The 17,648-nt window shown below is 51.6% G+C and overlaps 1 protein-coding gene across 3 annotated transcripts in view; it reads right to left on the bottom strand.

The window, feature by feature from the left end:
• The window catches only part of Cd82 (CD82 molecule), a 44,074-nt gene extending 27,278 nt beyond the window's left edge, over nt 1-16,796 (bottom strand). The window contains exon 1 of one of the 3 annotated variants that reach the window (XM_055600068.1): nt 16,698-16,796. The gene's annotated coding sequence lies outside the window, so the exon portion shown is untranslated. Of the gene's footprint in view, nt 1-3,525; nt 3,631-5,415; nt 5,438-16,697 lie in introns of those variants that run through there. The other 2 variants (XM_055600095.1, XM_055600084.1) reach the window with 2 other exon arrangements.
• Nucleotides 16,797-17,648: the final 852 nt, after the last annotated feature.

The raw sequence follows: 17,648 nt of genomic DNA, 5'->3' as shown, positions 1-17,648 counted from the left end.
GAAGTATCCTCTCCTCACACAGCAAGAGGGTATGCACAAAGATGTCCCTTGGGATGTGGGACAGGTCTGAGGTTCCTATAGACTGGCCCAGAAAGGTTACTAAGTTCTTGGAATGCAGTCTATCAGAGGGCAGAATAAGGGACAAAGGGAATGTACTCACTGCCCAATCCATCTCATCCAATCTGCAAACCTAAGCAGGAGCAGGGGGCTCAGGTGGGGGTGGGCAGCACTCACCCTGGTCACACAGAGATAGTGGCCTAGCTCCAGTGGCCCCTCAAGACCCTATGACTCTGCAGCTCAACGTCCTGCACATGTTATGACAGTATGGGAAAGAAGTAACTGGCCACTGAATGTCCTGATTCTGAGTAGATTGAAGTGGTGCCCAGCATCTTCAGGGTCAACGGCACAGCACATGACAGGTCCTCCTGCCTGGTCCCAGGAGCTGGACAAGAGCTGATACACAGGGCTTCCTGAAACCACAGTGTAAGGCACAGAGGTAAGGCTCAGGGGCCCAAAGACATTGAGGAGCCTACCTCAGATGAAGCCCAAGTCAAGTGACTTCCATCCTGAGCCACTGAAGTCTACCAAGACCCCACCATGGGCTAGCCTCAGTCTGGACACAAGATACAGATGGGTGTAGTGCCTCCTTGCCGTCAAGAGAGCGAACCATCAAGTAACACGCTGTGACAAAGACGTAGCAGTCCTGCTCTCTCTGAGGGACAGCTGGGCCATCGGAACCCAACGTATGTATGACTTCAGGCAGAGCTTCTGCAGTTATCCTTGGTGAAAATACACTTGCCTCGACCCCATGACCCCTTGTTTCCAAGGGCTGATCGAGACCGCCGGTGCTATCAGCCGTGCCACAAAACCAGCAGAAACCATTTTTGCAGGGTAAGGAAGCGAGATAACCCAAGCAAGCAAGGCCCGGTCTAGTTGGGGCATTTTATAGCCCAGGCACCAAACCTAAGCAGCAGCAAAACAACGTACACTGTGAGGTCTGGGGAAGAGACTCACTTACCCGTCCATATGGCTGGCAAACTCTGTGGGCCAGGGCTCCTAAGACAGAGACTGGGTGTGGGCACCAGCTAGGTGATTATGTGGAGGGAGGGGACTGTAATCAGGGATCCCACATGGCAGCAGTCAGCAGGCTCAGGCAGCTCCACTGTACCCTCCCCAGACTGAAGGAGGAGAGGTGCAGCTGCAAGGCTGCTTGGTGCAGGCAGCCTTCCCAGAGCCCTCCTGCACAGCCCAGCCATCCACAGGGGTTCAGACAGGCTCATAGCCTGCTCCTTCTGCCCTTTCTCGTGCTGCTTGCTTTTAATCTCAGTATTCAGGAGGCGGAGAACGATGGATCTCTGTGAGTCTGAGGCCAGCCTGGACTACAAATCGAGTTCCAGGATAGCCAGGGCTACACAGAGAATCCTTATCTCAAAAAACAAAAAAACCCAAACCAAAAAGAAACAAAACAAAAAGACAGTTTCTTATGAGGTGAATCCTGCTGTTCAAGGATGGCCTTGACCCTCTGATCCTCCTGCTTTGTTTCCTGTGTGCTGGGATTTCAGCCATGTACTACCTATCACACCTGGCATGAATGGTGCTAGGGACGGAACTAAGAGTCCAAGGCACCCTAGGCAAACTCTACCAACTGAGCCACGCCAGCCCCTGGGACTTACTTTCCTGAACCTCTGCTTCTACCCCTGAAAAAAAGGTTCAGACTACCTGCTTCCCCTGCATGCAGATGTAAAAGGGGTTTGGCCTGTTCGGTGGGGACGCAAGAGTGACACACGGCATCACACACCCATCCTGGAGTGAACACAGAGGGCTGGAGTGGAGGCAGATGTACAACTTGGAGAGGGTCTTACTGTCACCCATCTCCTGTACCTCTGCCTGCAGGGCCTCTGAGCCTCCCCCATTCCTTGTGTCTGGACCATCTCTCCAGTAGTCACTGAGCCTATGAACACAGAGTCAACACCCACCTTACCCAGCGCATAGCTCAGATGCCAGCCTCACCAGCCCTCTGCAGGGTAGGCAGCAGGCTCTAGAGAAGGGGTGGCCCAAGACGTCTACTTCCACAATGGGCAGTGGGCTGCACCCTCGGAGGCCTGTATGAGGGCTGTGTTTACCCTTCCCCCACCCCCAGCAGGCACTGACAACTGAGTCAGCACACACACTTGGCTGTCCAGGCAGGAAAACATCAGCTGAGGAAGCCAGAGCTTTCTGTACTTCCCCACTGGAACAAGCCCCCACCGCAGGGCTCTGGGCTTCTGTGGAATTGCTGAGGAGCTGTGGACAGGAGACTTAGCAAGAGTGGCTGTAGGGTTAGCCAGGATGGCTGGGGCACAGTCAAGATGCTCTGCTAAGACAAAGCACAGAGGACCCCATGAGGGGTCAGCGGTAGGGAACAACAGGAAAGGTGAGGGGTAGAAAGAGGCAGAGGAGTGTGAGGAGGAGAAAACGGAAGAGGGAGGGAGAATAAGAGGGAAAGAAGACAGACAGACATCCAGGTGACAAGAGCCTCCTCTTTCAGACTTGAGGTACTCGCTGGCCCTTCCAGACATGCTTACGGGAGGTACTCTGAGTGGGAGTATGCAAGTCTCAGGCCCTGATGACCTACCAGGGGTCAGGATCCAGGCCCCTGTCCACTCCAGAGGCCTCTCCAAAGGGCAAAGAGGTGTTTTACCCATCTGTATCCGGCGTCCAGATTGAGGCTAGCCCATGGTGGGGTCTTAGTGGACTGCAGTGGCTCACAATGGAAATCACTTGAGATTTCCCTGAGGTAGGCTTTTTAATGCCTTTGGGCCCCTGAGCCTTTTACCTCTGAGCCTTAGACATGGCTTCAGGAAGCCATGTGTGTCAGCTATGTACAGCTGCTGGGACAGGGCAGGCAGGAACTGTGGAAACGTGGTTTGAGTTTCCACTCATACCTTGTCTTGTAAACAGGGGTCCTGCTTCCCCTTAGCCTCCTAAGGGCCTTGTGCCCCTCTGGCTCTGGCTTTCCTCTGCTCTCCCCCATGAGCTACCAGCAGATACCTGCCTCCCTAGCTGGTTCTCCTCTCTCCTGCCCATACTTCCTCCAGACTCTTGAGTAGTCGTCTGGGCAAGTCTTTATCACTGGACAGGGTACAGGGGAGCTTGGAGCCTTGCCACTTACCACACCCTGTGACTTGAATCACAGGTCCAAAGCTGACAGTCCCTGAGCACACAGACTCAAACACTCTGAACCCCAGTCCCTGCAAGGACCCGGCCCAACATTTGCTCTAATGTTGCGCTCAAGCCTGGCTGGGGAAGCCACTCAGACTAACCAAGAAGCCAGGCTAGTTCTGTTACCAGCTATAGAAGCTTGAGATAATGATCCCAGCACTCAAAGAGGCAGGGGCAGGCAGATCTCTGGGAGTTCAAGGTCAGCCTGGTCTACAAAGCAAGTCCAGGACAGCCAAGATTACACAGAGAAAGCCTGTCTTGAAAAACCAAAACCAAACCAACCAACCAACCAACCAAACAAACAAACAGAGAAGCTTATCCCACCGTGCCTGGCTGGAAGAAGAAACTCAGTGCCAGCCAACAGCAGGGACATAACAGTAACACCAGGTCCCAACACTGTGGACTCTCCTCTACTCTGCTTTCAGGGAGGAAGAACAGGAACCCGTTGGACCAGTTGCTTTGTCCCAGGATCAAGTTTTCCCCCAGGGAGGATGGTGGCCTAGAAGAAGGAGGAACAGAGATGCCAGGCATTCAGGCAGAGCAGTAGGCCCCATACCCTGATGTGTGAAAGTCTGCAAAATCCTGTCCAGAGGATACACGGGTTGTAGGAAAAGCCAAGGGAAGAGGTTGCCTAGAATCCCACCCTCATCCCCACCCTGACTCTTACAGGACAGGGCTGGAGAGACCCTGGACCATCATCTTTCCTCCACATGGGCTCTACATCAAGGGAGGATCCCAGCCTGGTCCTTCATGGGGTCTTGGGTCACTCACACCCAGGCCTGACCAGCTCAGTGCACGGCACTGGGTTGTCCAGGGCTGAGCAGAGAGGGGTCCAGAGTCCTCCCTTCCTCATGAGGCAGTGCGGGGGGAAGGGCAGGTACCAAATGGGGTTGACAGTACAGCCATTCCTCCTGAGTGGTGGGATGGGGGCAGCTTGCTCAGTACCCTGTTGCTGTGAGAACAGACTAAGTCACCACCTCCTGCCTGATTCCCAGGGTGCTGAGGGGCATGGGAGAGTGTGTGAAAAATTGTCCATGGCCAACAGCTATAAAGCACAAGCTATCATTATGAGAAGAGAAGGGGGGGAGGTGCCAGGAGGAAGTGTGGGATTGGAGTGTCCAGCCCTGCCCCTTTTGGTTGGTGACCTGAGCAGGCCCTTCCACTCCCTTTCCTTAGATTCTTTCTTTGAGAAATGGGCACTGATGACCTCTACCTGGGAGGCTGACCTGGTACAAGAATTTACTGCAAACAGCCCCAGGCAAGGCCTGGCTCATGCTCACAGAAGCCCAAAACACCCTCCGCCTGCTGCACGTGACAGGCAGAGCCCAGGCTGAGGGAAAGTTTCTGGCTTCCAGGAGCACATGCTGGCTGGGGAACAGAAGACGTGGACTTTGATCATGTACATTACTGGGGAGTTGGAGGAGAAGCAGAACAAGGCCTTACCTTAGGCACAGCATGGAAGCTCACCTCTCCAAGCATTCCTGGGATCTCCCAGGGTAGTCCTGGAGAAGGTATGGCAGATTCCTTACCCACAGCCAAAAGTCATGGCAGGGTCAAAGTTTGCAGTAAGACAGCCTTCAGCCCTCTCATGTCCTTACACCCAGGCCACACCAGCTCAGGGCAGGGCATCTCCTCTTTGGGGGCAGAGGGGAGAGGTCATATGCCAGGGCCTCAGTTCTCTTGCCTGGAAAACGGGGACTCTTCTACATGTGTATAAAATTCCCCATTCAGGAAGTGTCCATACAGGAGAAGGGATGGGAGGGGCAGTTGTCAGTCATCACTGCATGAGCCTTTATTAGACAGGACACAAGCCCCACCTCCATTCCTCTAAGCCGGCTTCACCAAGGGGTTGCCCTGCAGGATCTCCTGGGACTAATGGTGTGTTAAAAACAAGTTGTTCAGGTGGTACAATACTTTCCTGGCATGTGCGTTTACCTGGATTTCATCTCCAATGTGAGAAGGAAAAAAAAAAAAGAAAAGACAGAAAAGCACATTCTCAGTCCAGTGAGAATGCTAATCCGGTGAAGGTGCTTTCGACCGGGCCTGAAAACATGAGTTCAATTTCCAGAAAATCCCATCTCCCACGTGGTGGAAGAAGAGAACAGATTCCCACAATGTATCCTCTGACCTCAATACACCGCTCCCAGCCCTCCTACACATACTAAACAAACAAACAAATAAATAAATGTAATAAACAATGAAAGGCACACTCACCGGCATGTCCCGTCCCAGTACCACAAGAAACTCGGAAGCACGCCAGTCATGCTGTGAGAACCACAGCACCCGTCACTGCCCACCTCCCTCTCCCGAGATATCCTGCCCATGGTTCATCTCCTGGAGCCCTTGTTTCCAGGAGGTACTGGAAAGGAGAAGTCACTGCAGGGACAGACCATTAAATAGTAAAGCAATCCGATGATTAGTTAATGATACTACAGCTCCAAGGGAGGAGGATCCGAAGTCACACAGGAGGGAGACCTGCCGGCCTCTTGTTGCCTCCTGTCCATGTTTTCCAAACACAAGGTCACCAGCACATACTACCCTTGCTGTAGTCTTGACTCCAGGGGCCACCTGGACCAACAGCCACCTTGAGGAATTTTACTCTTCTCTCTGCGGAGGTCGTAGGAGCTGAGCACAAAATACAGGTGAGGGCGGGGTGACCACCTCATCCACACGGGGCTTTATGAAATATTAAAATGGGGCAGGCAGGTGTTCAACAGGGGAGGAAAAGCACCTCACTTCCCCGAGCTGGGTGGGACTCCAGGGCTGTGAGGAGTCATGTGGCAGATTCCTTCCTATGCCATAGTGAGCAGGGGCTCAGACCCACAGGAAGCCACTCTGTAGGTCAACCCCAATCTGGTGGTGTAAACACTTCTTTCATGGCTTGTTTTTAAGAACCAAAGCACCCAACTGTTCACAGTGGTTATCTGAGCAATTATTTCCTTTAAGCATATAGTTCTGTGCTGTGTCATTTTCCCCACAAAATCTCTCTTCAATAATTAGAGAGCTTTTTATTTTTTGTTTTCCATTAGGTTTAGATGGAAACAGGGATATTTTGTGCCTGTGTGTGTGTGTGTATTTGTATGCTTATGGGCACACATGTGAAAGCCTGAAGTTAAAGCCTGGTGTCTTCCTGGGACCGCTCTCCACCTTATTTATTGAGATGGTTTCTCACTGAACCTAGAGCTCCCCAATTTTGCCCCGACAGCTTGCTCCAGGGAGTCGCTGTCTGCAAGTGCTGAGCTAACAGGCAGCTGCCACATCTGCCTGGCATTTATATGGGTTCTAGGAGTCCTCATACTTACAGGGCCTCATGCTTTACCCACTGAGCCATCTCCTCAGCCCATGAGGTTGTTTTTGTTTTGGTTTGAAGTCTATGAAATCACCCCATTATTTGGTCAGAACCATTATTTGGGTCCCCTCAACTCTATACCAGCAACCCCCAAATCCAGGCTGAGTTTACTCAATCTGAACGCTGACAGAGACCACAGAGGTCCAAGTTCCTGGCTGATCCTTTGCACTTCAAGCAGCCTTAGCAAGCTCCCTCACCCCTGCTCCAGGCTGTCTGGCTCAGCTCTCGTTTGCCATTGTCATCACATTTACAGGGTCCGGCTTATAAGGGTGGGCTCTCCCTGCCACCGGGCATTTCCTCACTTAACCCTCCTGGAAACCAACGGTGGGAAAGTACTGCAGGCAGGCTGGGTGTGATGGCGCATGCCTTTAATCTTAGCACTTGGGAGGCAGAGGCAGGTGTGTCTCTGTGAGTTGCAGGCCAGCCTGGTCTACATGGTAAGTTCCAAGACAGCCAGAGTTGTGTAGAGAGACCCTGCTTCAAACAAACAACAACACTAGAATCCCAGTGTCTGGCTAAGAATCCCAGCACATTGTAGGGAGTTCCCAGCAGTTCTCTGCTTACAACGTATACAAAGCTTGAGAACAAGACACCACGCTCTACTGTCTCTTCGCAAAAAAACAGGTCTGCTGCTCTACTCTGCCTATCATGGTACAGCAGGGAAAATGGGCCTGGAGATCTTTTGGATAGACTAGAGTAGAACACTTATTTTTCCTTGCCCTGGCTAGAGTGTGTGTGTGTGTGTGTGTGTGTGTGTGTGTGTGTGTGTGTGTGCGCGTGCGCGCGCGCGCAGAGAGAGGCCAGGGGTCAGAGAGGTAGATGACTACATGACAGAGCATGACTTGAGGTCTAGACACCTACTCACTCGTGATATAACTTCAAAGACATCAATCCTTTTCAAATGAGTCCGCCCAGTTCCTATGCCCTCTATAAATAGTGATGCCTTGTCCATCCCCTGCAGCAGCATACTAATAATCCATCTCCTGAGACAGAGCGTGGGAGATGGTTTTCTCCCTATGGAGGTGCAACTGCTAACTGCTGTTACTATCAGCAAGTAGAGAGCATTATGGACTGAGTGCTTACTACGTATCGGGCACCATTTGAAGGGCCCCATATGGGAACACATATTCTTCTCTCCACCTGTTTCACTGGGAAGGGACCTTTATTGAGAAGACACTGCAAGCCTTGCCCTACCCCCACTCTTCTTCACTCCCTGCCCCAGATCCAAGGATTTATCTGATGGGCTCCTCTGGAAGACGCACTAGGCTTGCTAGGCCAGGCTCCACCTGCTGTAGAGCCAGGCTGCCTTCAGAAAGCCACCATCCTGGTGTTATCTGCTCCTGTCACCTGTCCTACCGCCAAGTGCCATCTGTGTCCAAACAAGTGACTCTACAGGTTCCATAACAGACAGTGTGCACTTGGCATGCCCGGATCTAAAGCCAGTGCTGCGGTAGGCTTTCACGTCTGTTAGGCTCATTTGGCCTCACTCCACACCCTGTGTCAGCTATCTTAGCCCCATCCCCACTTCACAGGTGAGCATGCTGAGGCTCAGAAAGGTAACTGAGCTGTCCTTGCCACTGCTGGTGACAAGCTCTATGAACAGCACCTAGCTCTCGGTGTGTGTGTGTATGTGTGTGTGTGTGTGTGTGTGACTCCTATGCCACCTCTAACACTCTCACACATATCTGGTGCTGGCTGCCCAAGCAGGCTATGGCCTGGGCACTCCCAGGGAGTTGCCTGGGCCTTGACAAGCTGATACGTACTTCAAACCAACACTCCACCCTGCCTCTGAAAACCCAGGACTGGTTAACAACCAAAAGCTCAAGTTCACACAATCCATTTTTCTTCAAATGTGTGTCTTTTATAACTTTATTGTGTGTGTGTTCCATTTTTTAAATTAAACAACAAAATAATTTGGGACAGCTAACCCTTCTGGCATAAGGCTTAGAAAAATAGAAAAAAACTTTAGAAGGCAATAAATGTCCTTAAGCTGCATATTTGGATATGATAATGTGAATATATATTTAGTTGGTTTGTTTACTTATTTATTGCAGGTATGATTGTTTTGCCTATACATATGTAAATGCATTGCTTTGCATGTCTGGTACCCATGAGGCCAGAAGAGGATGTCAGACTCCCTTGGAACTGGAGTTATAGTCAGGTACAAGCCATCATGTGGGTGCTGGAAACTGTATGTGGGTCCTCTTCAAGAGCACTGGGTGCTTCTAATTGCAGAGCCAGCTCTCTAGCCCTTGATTGGTAGTTTTTGTCTTGTTGTTGTCACATTTAATTCATTCATTCATTCAGTGTGTGTGTGCATGCTGTCAAAGGACAGCTTTTGGGAGTTGATTCTCTCCTTCCACCCTGTAGTTTCTGGGGCTTGAACTCAGGTCATCAAGCTTAGAAGCAAGTGCCCTTGCAGGCTGATCCATGTCTCCATCCTACTGTGCATATTTAAACAGGTGTTTATCTGCACTTGGGCCTTGGTGAGGAGCTATTAGAGCAGCCCCTACCATCCTGTGCCCACAGAGCCTCCTGGCAGCAGCTGGGAGCTCACAATCCCCGCCTGCCTCCTGGGCCAACTCGATACCAGTAAGGCCAGCACCCAGATGTCCTCTCCCTGGGAAAAGCCCTCTCTAGCTACAGTGGCCTCACATACGCTTGGATGACAAAAGCCACACATAGAGCATCTGTAGGCTGGCAGAAACAGCTCAGCAGTCAGAGAAGGGCTGTAACTTCTGAGGTTTCACAATAGATCTTAAGGACAAGCTGGAGTATGAACCCCAACTGCCTGGTCTTCCGGTTCAAGGGAGCCCTGAGGCTCTGGTCTCCCAGGGACTTAAAGCCTGGTTCCTGTCAAGAACAATGGCCAGAAGCATCACATATGTAGACAGCACTTACATACATGTGATGCCCAGCACTGTCAGAAATCTTTCACAAACATTAGCTCCTATGTAACTGCCAAACAGCACGATGAGGTGAGCACAGCTGTCACTTGGTGCCTGCGAAGGATCCTGAATGTGGGGATGCTCAGAGTCCCTTATGAACAACAGTGTAATGTTTGGATAACCTGAGTACATCTGGTAGGCTTTAAGCCATCTCTCATTGTCACACTGTGTCATTAGTAACTAATGACAGCGCCACAAAGCCTGCCCACCTGACAGTTTGCCCTCAAAACACTGGTCTATAAGCTCCTTGACCCTGCACATGTGAAAGTCCTACCTGTGGGATGGTTAATCCTAGCTGCCAACGTGACAAGATCCAGATCGCCTGCGAGAGGAGCCTCTGGGCATGCCTGTGAGGAATTATCTAGACTGGGTTAACTGAGCAGGGACGATGCACCTTGAGTAGGCCGCACCAATCCATGGCCTGGGCTTTCAGACTACACGACAAGGAGGAGGCTAGCTGAACACAAACACTCTTGTCTCTCTGACCCCGGCTGCAGATGTAATGTGACCAGCTGCCTTAGGCTCCTGCCCTCAGTGTCTCTACCACAGCAGGCTGTCTCACTTCAAACTGTGAGCCAAAATACATTCCACCCACCAGTATTCCAGTATTCTGTCGTGGCAAAGAAAAGAACAATGAATGCACTGTGGAAAAGGAGAGCCAACTCTGTGGCTGTCCCCCTCAGGGGCGGGACTAGAGGGTGCAGATATTTGCCCAATGTTGTATTCAGACGATGTGCAGCAGCAGTGGCAAGCAGCCTGAGGAAGTTTGACTCCATAGCCTCTGACCTTGCTTAGGATCCCTGCTCTCCCCTGGACTCCCCCACCCTTCCCAGAAGCTTCCAGATCATATGCTGCCTGAAGTAAGAAAATCAGCCAGAAGTCCTCCTCCTGCCCCAGGTTCCTCAAGAGTTCCACACCAGAGCTAGGCCCAGGCCCAAATATCCAGCCTCCAGCCCTCTGTCCAGTGTCCCATCAGCCCTTGAGCACAGGCTCAGAACGCTTAGCTACTCTCTGGTAATCCTAGCTTAACAAGGAGACTTAGGCTGGAGTCCAAAAGGCACAAAAGGTCCAGCTTCGGCCAAAAAGTGGGGTGGGGGTGGGGCAGAAGTGCCCAAGTGATCCATGGACAATGCTTGGCTTATGCATCCTGAAGGGCACCTCCTTCTCCCCCAGCCCAAGCCCCACACGCAGTAACTCTGTCTGCTTCCAGCTGCTGCCAGAAAGGTGCCTTTGACCAAGTAAGGGTTCACTAAAGGTCACAGAGGTCCCTCACTAGGCTGGGAGGAGGAAGTTGCTGTTCCCTTCTCTGTAGAGTAAAGGCCAGGGGGAAGCAGAAGCCCTGTCTGAAACCATGAAAGTTCAGGTAGCCCACCAACTTCCTGGTGCAGGTTTTAGGCCCTGTTTCCTGAAGGTGCAGTCTCTCAAAGGAGTCACCAAGGATCTCACATGGAGATGCATCCTACTGAAGTCCCCACAAACAACACTTTATTCAATCAGCTGTCACTTCCTGGGTGTCCAGTGTGGGCCAAGATACATAAATGGACAGGGTAGGCTCTGCCTAGGAGACCTCTGTATGCCAAAACCCAGCAGAACCAAAGGGAAGTTAAGTCATCGGGGCTCCAGGCAGAATTGCCTCACAGCACCCAACACTTAGAAATGATTACTGTCTCCCTTCCAGTGGCATAGAAACCCACATACTTACAGACACTTGATTTTTGAGAAAGGAGCCAAAACCATTCAATGGAAAAAAGACAGCATCATCAACCAATGGTGCTGATCTAACTGGATGTCTACATGTAGAAAAATGCAAATAGATACATATTTATCTCTCTGCACAAAATTCAAGTCCAAAGGTCAAAGACCTCAACATAAAGTCAGAGACACTAAATCTGCTAGGGGAAAAAGTGGGTAAGAGCCTTGAATTCACTGGTACCGGAGACAACTTCCTGAACAGAACACCAACGACTCAGGCTCTAAGATTTACAATTAATAAATGGGACCTCTTGAAACTGAAAAGCTTCTGTAAAGCAAAGGTATCTATCAATAGAATGAAATGGCAGTCTGCAGAGTGGGAAAAGATCTTCACCAACCCTATATCTGACAAAGGGCTAATATCCAGAGCATATAAAGAACTCAAGAAATTAAACACCAACAAACCAAATAATCTAATTTAAAAAATGGGCTACAGAGCTAAACAGAGAATTCTCAACAGAGGAGTCTCAAATGGTGGATATGTACTTAAAGAAATACTCAATGTCCTTAGTCATCGGGGAAATGCGAGTCAAAATGACGATGAGATTCCATCTTTCACTGTCAGAATGGTTAAAATAAAAAACTCAAGTGACAACGCATGCTGGCAAGGATGTGGAGAAAGGGGACCACTCCTCCATTGCTGGTGGGAGTGCAAAATTGTACAACCCATTTTGAAAATCAATCTGGAGCTTTCTCAGAAAACTGGGAATTGCCATACCTTAAGACCCAGCTATACCACTCCTGGGCATACACCCAAAAGATGCTCTACCATACAACAAGGACATTTGCTCAACTATGTTCATAGCAGCATTATTCATAATAGCCAGAAACGGGAAACAACCCAGATGTCCCTCAACAGAAGACTGGATACAGAAACTGTGGTACATTTGCAGAATGGAATACTACTCAGCCATTAAAAACAAAGAAATCATGAAATTTGAGGCAAATGGATGGAACTAGAAAAGATCATCCTGAGAGAGGTAACCCAGACCCAAAGAGACACACATGGCATATACTCACTTATAAGAGGATTTTAGTCATATAGTACAGGACAGACATACAACAATGCTCAGACCCCAAGAAGATAAGCCCAATGGGCATCTTAGGCTTCATGCTGGCCCACTAGTTAGAGGAGTGGGGGATATCTCTGACATGGACTATGTTACCTGCTTTTTGACCACTTCCTCCTGATGGGATTTCCCTACCAGGCCACAGGGGAGGAAGGCGAACTCAGTCCTCATGTGAATAGATGAGCTGGGGTGTCTGTGTGTGTGTGTGGCTCCCCTATTTTAAGAAATAGGGGAAAGGAGATGTGGGAGGGAAGGTGGGACTGGGAGGAGAGGAGGGAGGGGTTTATGACCAAGATGTAAATTGAATTAATTAAAAAAAAAAAAAAGAAATGACTAGTGTCTTGGGATAGCCCACGTATGCATATTAGAGGCACAGAAGTCGGGGCAGAAGGCACACAGAAGAATGTCCCTAGTGGAGCTGGAATGAACAAGCCAGAGGCAGAGCCTAACCACAGTTCTCAGCCATTGTATAAAATGTGTGCCCATGTATAAAATGTATAAAATGCTGTATCCCGTGCAAGTGTTTGCTGTGTCCTCACACCATCCCAGGAAGCCATAAGCAGCATTATCATCATTCTCCTGATTCAGAAACTGAGGCCCAGAAACAGTCACTGAGCTAGGAAACTATAGGAGGTAACGCTGAGCCACACACCATAGTGCTCGAGTGCTAAAGGGCAGAATGGAAGGACAGACTAAGAAGCAGGACAAGTACTCAGACTGCAGGCACTGCTCAGGCCCCTGCGCTGAGTTTGGGGTGTGCATGTGTGTCACCTGAAAACCAAGAAAACAATGGTGAGCAGCAGATCCAGGAAGAAATGCCCACAGAGAGGGTATGTATCTACATTCACACAATGGACAAGCATGGGAGAGAGCTAGACTTTGTCACAAGACCAGAATGCAGGCCTCTGATCCCCGCAGCTGCTTCTACGTGTCTGTCCTGTGTGTGTCAGCTGCTAACAGGAAACCTGCTGTGGTGCAGGGGGAATCCCAGGAGTGAGTCAGGACTAAGTCAAATGGACAGACCCCAGCTGGACCCTGCAGGGCACTGGCTTCAGGGCTGACTCCTCTCAGCAAGACGGCCTCAGCAGCCCAGTGGAAGGGAAGAACAGATCTAGACCACTGGGCCCTGTTTACCTCTGGGCTTCCCCTTCAGGCTTCTCAGACCCAGGCGGGGGCCCTTTCCTGCTGAGATTAAACAGGTCACCTCCCCCAACCCCATCCTGTCCCACAGAGGGGTCCAGGCCAAGCAGCCTGGGTTCTACCCAACCTTCCCACCAGCCACCTCTGCGGAGCCAAGTCCTGGCTGCTTCATGCTACCGATTATATCATGGCTACAGCCCAGCTTCCCACAGAGCAGAGGAAGTGGGCATAATGGTTTAGAGGCATGGTCTAGGCTAAGCTTCCAACGCAGGAGAGCCCGCCAGCCCCACACTTGAAATCCAAAGCAATGCTTAGGGCTTAGGCTGCTGGGCCATGGAGCAGTGTCTTAGGACACCCCCTACATTTCCATGTATGAGGATCAGACCCTGTTTGGTCCTCAAGGGAAAGAGTTGGGTTCCCAAGGTGGAGGGAGTTGTCAGCCAGTGGGAACTTCCTCTTCTAACAAGGGGCCATCCCTACTTGTCAAACTTAAGAGTAGCCCCAGGGAACTAAAATCCAGCCCTTGTGGGAATCTTGTGCCCAGATGGCTGCCTCCTCTGGGCTGAACAGGAAGCCTGGGTACTTTTCTCAGCCATCTGATCAGATGCCCACTGCTGGTTGGCACAGGCTCCTGAGTTCCCCCTGAATGCAGGGCTTTCCTGGGGGATACCACCCCATCTCTCAACAGCATTCATCCTCCCTATGACCACTACCCACTTAACGTAGTACCCTTCATGACTGTGCCCCAAGGGTAGGGCAAAGATGGATTCTGCCCCACCACCCTTGGCTGTCTGTCTTTTGTAGCCTTGTGGTCTCCTTCCACCAAAAAAAAAAAAAAAAAAAAAAATCCCCTAGACTTGTTAGGTCCTATGCCCCTTGTAGATTGTCAAACTCTGTATCACTGCCCTGCCCCCAAACCTGTAATGGTTCCCATTTTCTAAGACACAGACTCAAGCTTTTGTCACTGGCATCAAAAGCCTTCCTGGGGTCCATCCTACCTACCTTTCCACTTTACCTACCCCCAGAGCCTAGCTTCAACTAGACCAGTGGTTCTCAACCTGTGGGTTGTGACCTCTTTGGCCCCAGGTCAAACAACACTTTCACCGGGTAGCCGAAGACCATCGGAAAACAAAGATGTTTACATTATGATAAACAGTAGCAAAAGTACAGTTATACAATAGCAATGAAAACAATATTATGGTTGGGGGCTAACCGCAACACAAAGAGCTGTAGTAAAGGATCATGGCATGAGGAAGGTTGAGAATCACCGAGCTAGACCAGCTACCCGGCCAAGGGCTCAATTTCCTGAGAGCTCACTCAAAGGGCTGACCCTGCCTTGAGCAGCTTCTTCTGTGTGAGACATCTTCTGAGTCAACTTTCCAGTCCTTCAGGACCCAAAGGCCCTGCTCACCCTTCCTACAAATATCTTGTGTCACATTCCCCTATCCAAGCCCCTTCCCAGATGCCCACAGGTAGGGGCCCTGTGCTGGGTTGCTGCTTGGCATTCATGTCCCAGGATGGAGTGGTGACTCCTGGCGTGGTTGACTCCTTCTACCAAGGCTGTAGCAAATTCTTATCTAATGCTGCTGAAATGCTGACACCCATGGAGCAGGGAGTGTGGGTCCAAGCTTAACCAGGACTGGGGGTCCAGGCAGAAAGTCCTGCCGAAGTGTCACCCCCTTTTTTGCTACCCACCCTGTTCTCCAGAGTCTCCTCATAGACAACACACACAAACAGTCTCTGCCACATGGCCCAGCCTTCAGCCAGGCTTTCCAGGGCACTTTCTGACTCCACGGCATGAGCTCATCTCCCCGCAAAATGCAAGGACCTTCCTTTCACATGTAGCAGCCCTCATGCCTTCTGTGCCCATCCTGCCCCAAATTGAGCCTGTAGTGAAACAGTCCTTTCCAGCCACTAGAGCCTCACAGACTCCTGGGACTTCCCCTGGACTGACCCAGGCTGTGAGAGAGAAACGGGGATGGGGAGCCTCACAGCACCTCAGGATGAGAGCAATGCCGGCCGGGCCCACGTGAGGATGCATTCTCAGCTTTGTTTTGTATTCAGTCTGGACTCATTAAGCAGCTGTTGCGTCTAACTCAATACACATTAGACCCAAGCAATATTATGAACTCAGTCACTCTTTCGCCCAGGTAACATACTTTCTGACCTGCAAAAGAACAAGATGACGTTTGGTGGCTGGTGCCAGTTTCAGACGCTTACGAGGTCAGGGATGGGACAGCTGCAGCTCCCCACCAGCCCACCACGCGCAGCCAAACCCCAAGGATAGGCTTATTTCCCAGAAGGAAGGCAGCAGACCATCTGGCCACTGGTGTCACAGGAGCTTCTGAGGCTTCTGGACACCGAGTGTCCTGTCAGGCACGATACGATACACAGTTTCATTTAACTCTTGCTACTACTGGTAGGCCACCGCTCCCCAAGTTACAGAAGAGAAAACGAAAGTTTGAAGGCGTAGTGGAACACAATTAGACGGAGCCCCAAAGCCTAAATCCATGACGCAACCAGGACGCAGAACACCCACCACGTGGAACCCCTTCAACACAGATTCCGAGCTCTAGGGCTCGGCTGGATTCTGAGCAGCTTTGGAAGGGTTTCCCCTTCTTCTCCCCGTTCACCCCAAGACAGCTGCTCCTTCTGCTCTCCCTCTAGGGGCCTCTTCCTCCAGCTCACCCGGAAAAGTCTGGCTAGGTAATCCGCAGCAAGTCCAGCCCAGTGGAGCGATCAGAGGTTGGAAGGAGGCAAAGAGTGGAAACTGCTCATCTGTGGGGTCTCTTCCTGGCACTCAATAATCCAGGGCGACTTTAAACAAGTTCTTTCTCGTTGGCATTTTGCAGGGGACGCTGAGGGCTAGCTACGCCATCTGAGTGCGGGTGGCCTCCCGCGCACCTCAGTGTCCGTCACCTGCTAGAACTCAACCTTCTGGGGTTTTGGTGAGAAAGAGCACTCCGGGGGAGCATGGAGCTCATCTCAAACAACTTCCTCCTTCTGGAACCGGAGGCGTTCAGGGCTGGGGGGCAGAAATCGACCTGGAGCCACTCGGCTGTGTGTGTGGCGCAGCCAGAACTAGCGAGTTCGGGACTCGGAGGCGAATGATCATTCTAAGCTACTCACTGCTCTGGTCTGGAACCTGTTGCCAAGCGGCCCCCACGGGCTGCAGAAGTTCAGGCGAAGCTAAGTTTGCCTCTGATTGTCCCGCCCCCTCCCCCAGGCCCCTCTTACCTGCCACCTCAGTTCTGGCTACCAGCTCTAAGTCCGGCGTCCTCGCCTGGCGCCCCAATCCGCGTCTGACTGCGCAGCTTGGCTCAGCCCCTCCCCCTCTCCCCCGCCACCCACTCTGGGAGTCAGTCCAGGAGCTCAACTGCCTTGTCAGGCCATGCCACGCCCCCCGAGACCACGCCCCCATACGGCTTTTCTCCGGGTCCTGAGGACCAGGCTCCGCCCATCACGGCCTCCTGGTCCAATCAAACGGCCACACCCCTTAGCACACCCCCGGGCTGCCCCTTTGCCAACACTCCAGCTCCGCCTCTGGCCCTGCAGCCAGGATCCAAGCAGGACCCATCTCGGCCCACTACTGCGTGGAAGCGAGGCCACGAGTCTCTGCCTTGAGTTCTGGGCCCCTCCAGCCTTTCCCAGCCCTGCCTAACGGTCCCTCCTTCTGCGGTCTCCCTCATCCTTCCTAGTTCCCTCCCAAGCCGCTGGCGGTCCTCCAAAGCTCTCAGGTTCTCCCGGCCTCCATCCCTTTCTCCAGGGGCTCACCCTTAGGCCTCCAACTGGGAGAGCACGCCCAAGCTCCGCCCCTCCCCCGGGGGTTCTCTGCTCCTCCCTGATTCTGTTGCCCCTGGAAACTGCTCAGGGCAGTAGCCCTAGAGGCCCCACGCTGGCATTCTAGGACAGGCGTGTACTGGTACAGCCTGGGAATGGCGTGGGAGCATTCGCGTTCCAAGACTAGATCTCCATGTGGAGGCGGCCCGGACCCAAACACTTTCCGAAAGTACCTGACAGCGTCCAGTGGGTGAACTTTTGCTCGGAGTCAGGCTTATTGATAATGGACAAGAGCCGTGAAAGTCTTGACCCTTGAGTTCCTACCACTCTTGGGCCACTTTCCTTGGGCCCATTTTATAGATGCACAATCCAAGCTTTAGAAAGGGGAAATCGTGGGCTAGAGTCTAC

Source organism: Psammomys obesus, unplaced genomic scaffold (genome assembly GCF_907164565.1).
Source record: "Psammomys obesus unplaced genomic scaffold, mPsaObe1.curated_primary_1811, whole genome shotgun sequence".
In the NCBI taxonomy this organism is placed as follows: Eukaryota; Metazoa; Chordata; class Mammalia; order Rodentia; family Muridae; genus Psammomys; species Psammomys obesus.
The sequence above is the reverse complement of the archived record's forward strand: the minus strand, read 5'-3'. Positions and strand labels throughout refer to the sequence as shown.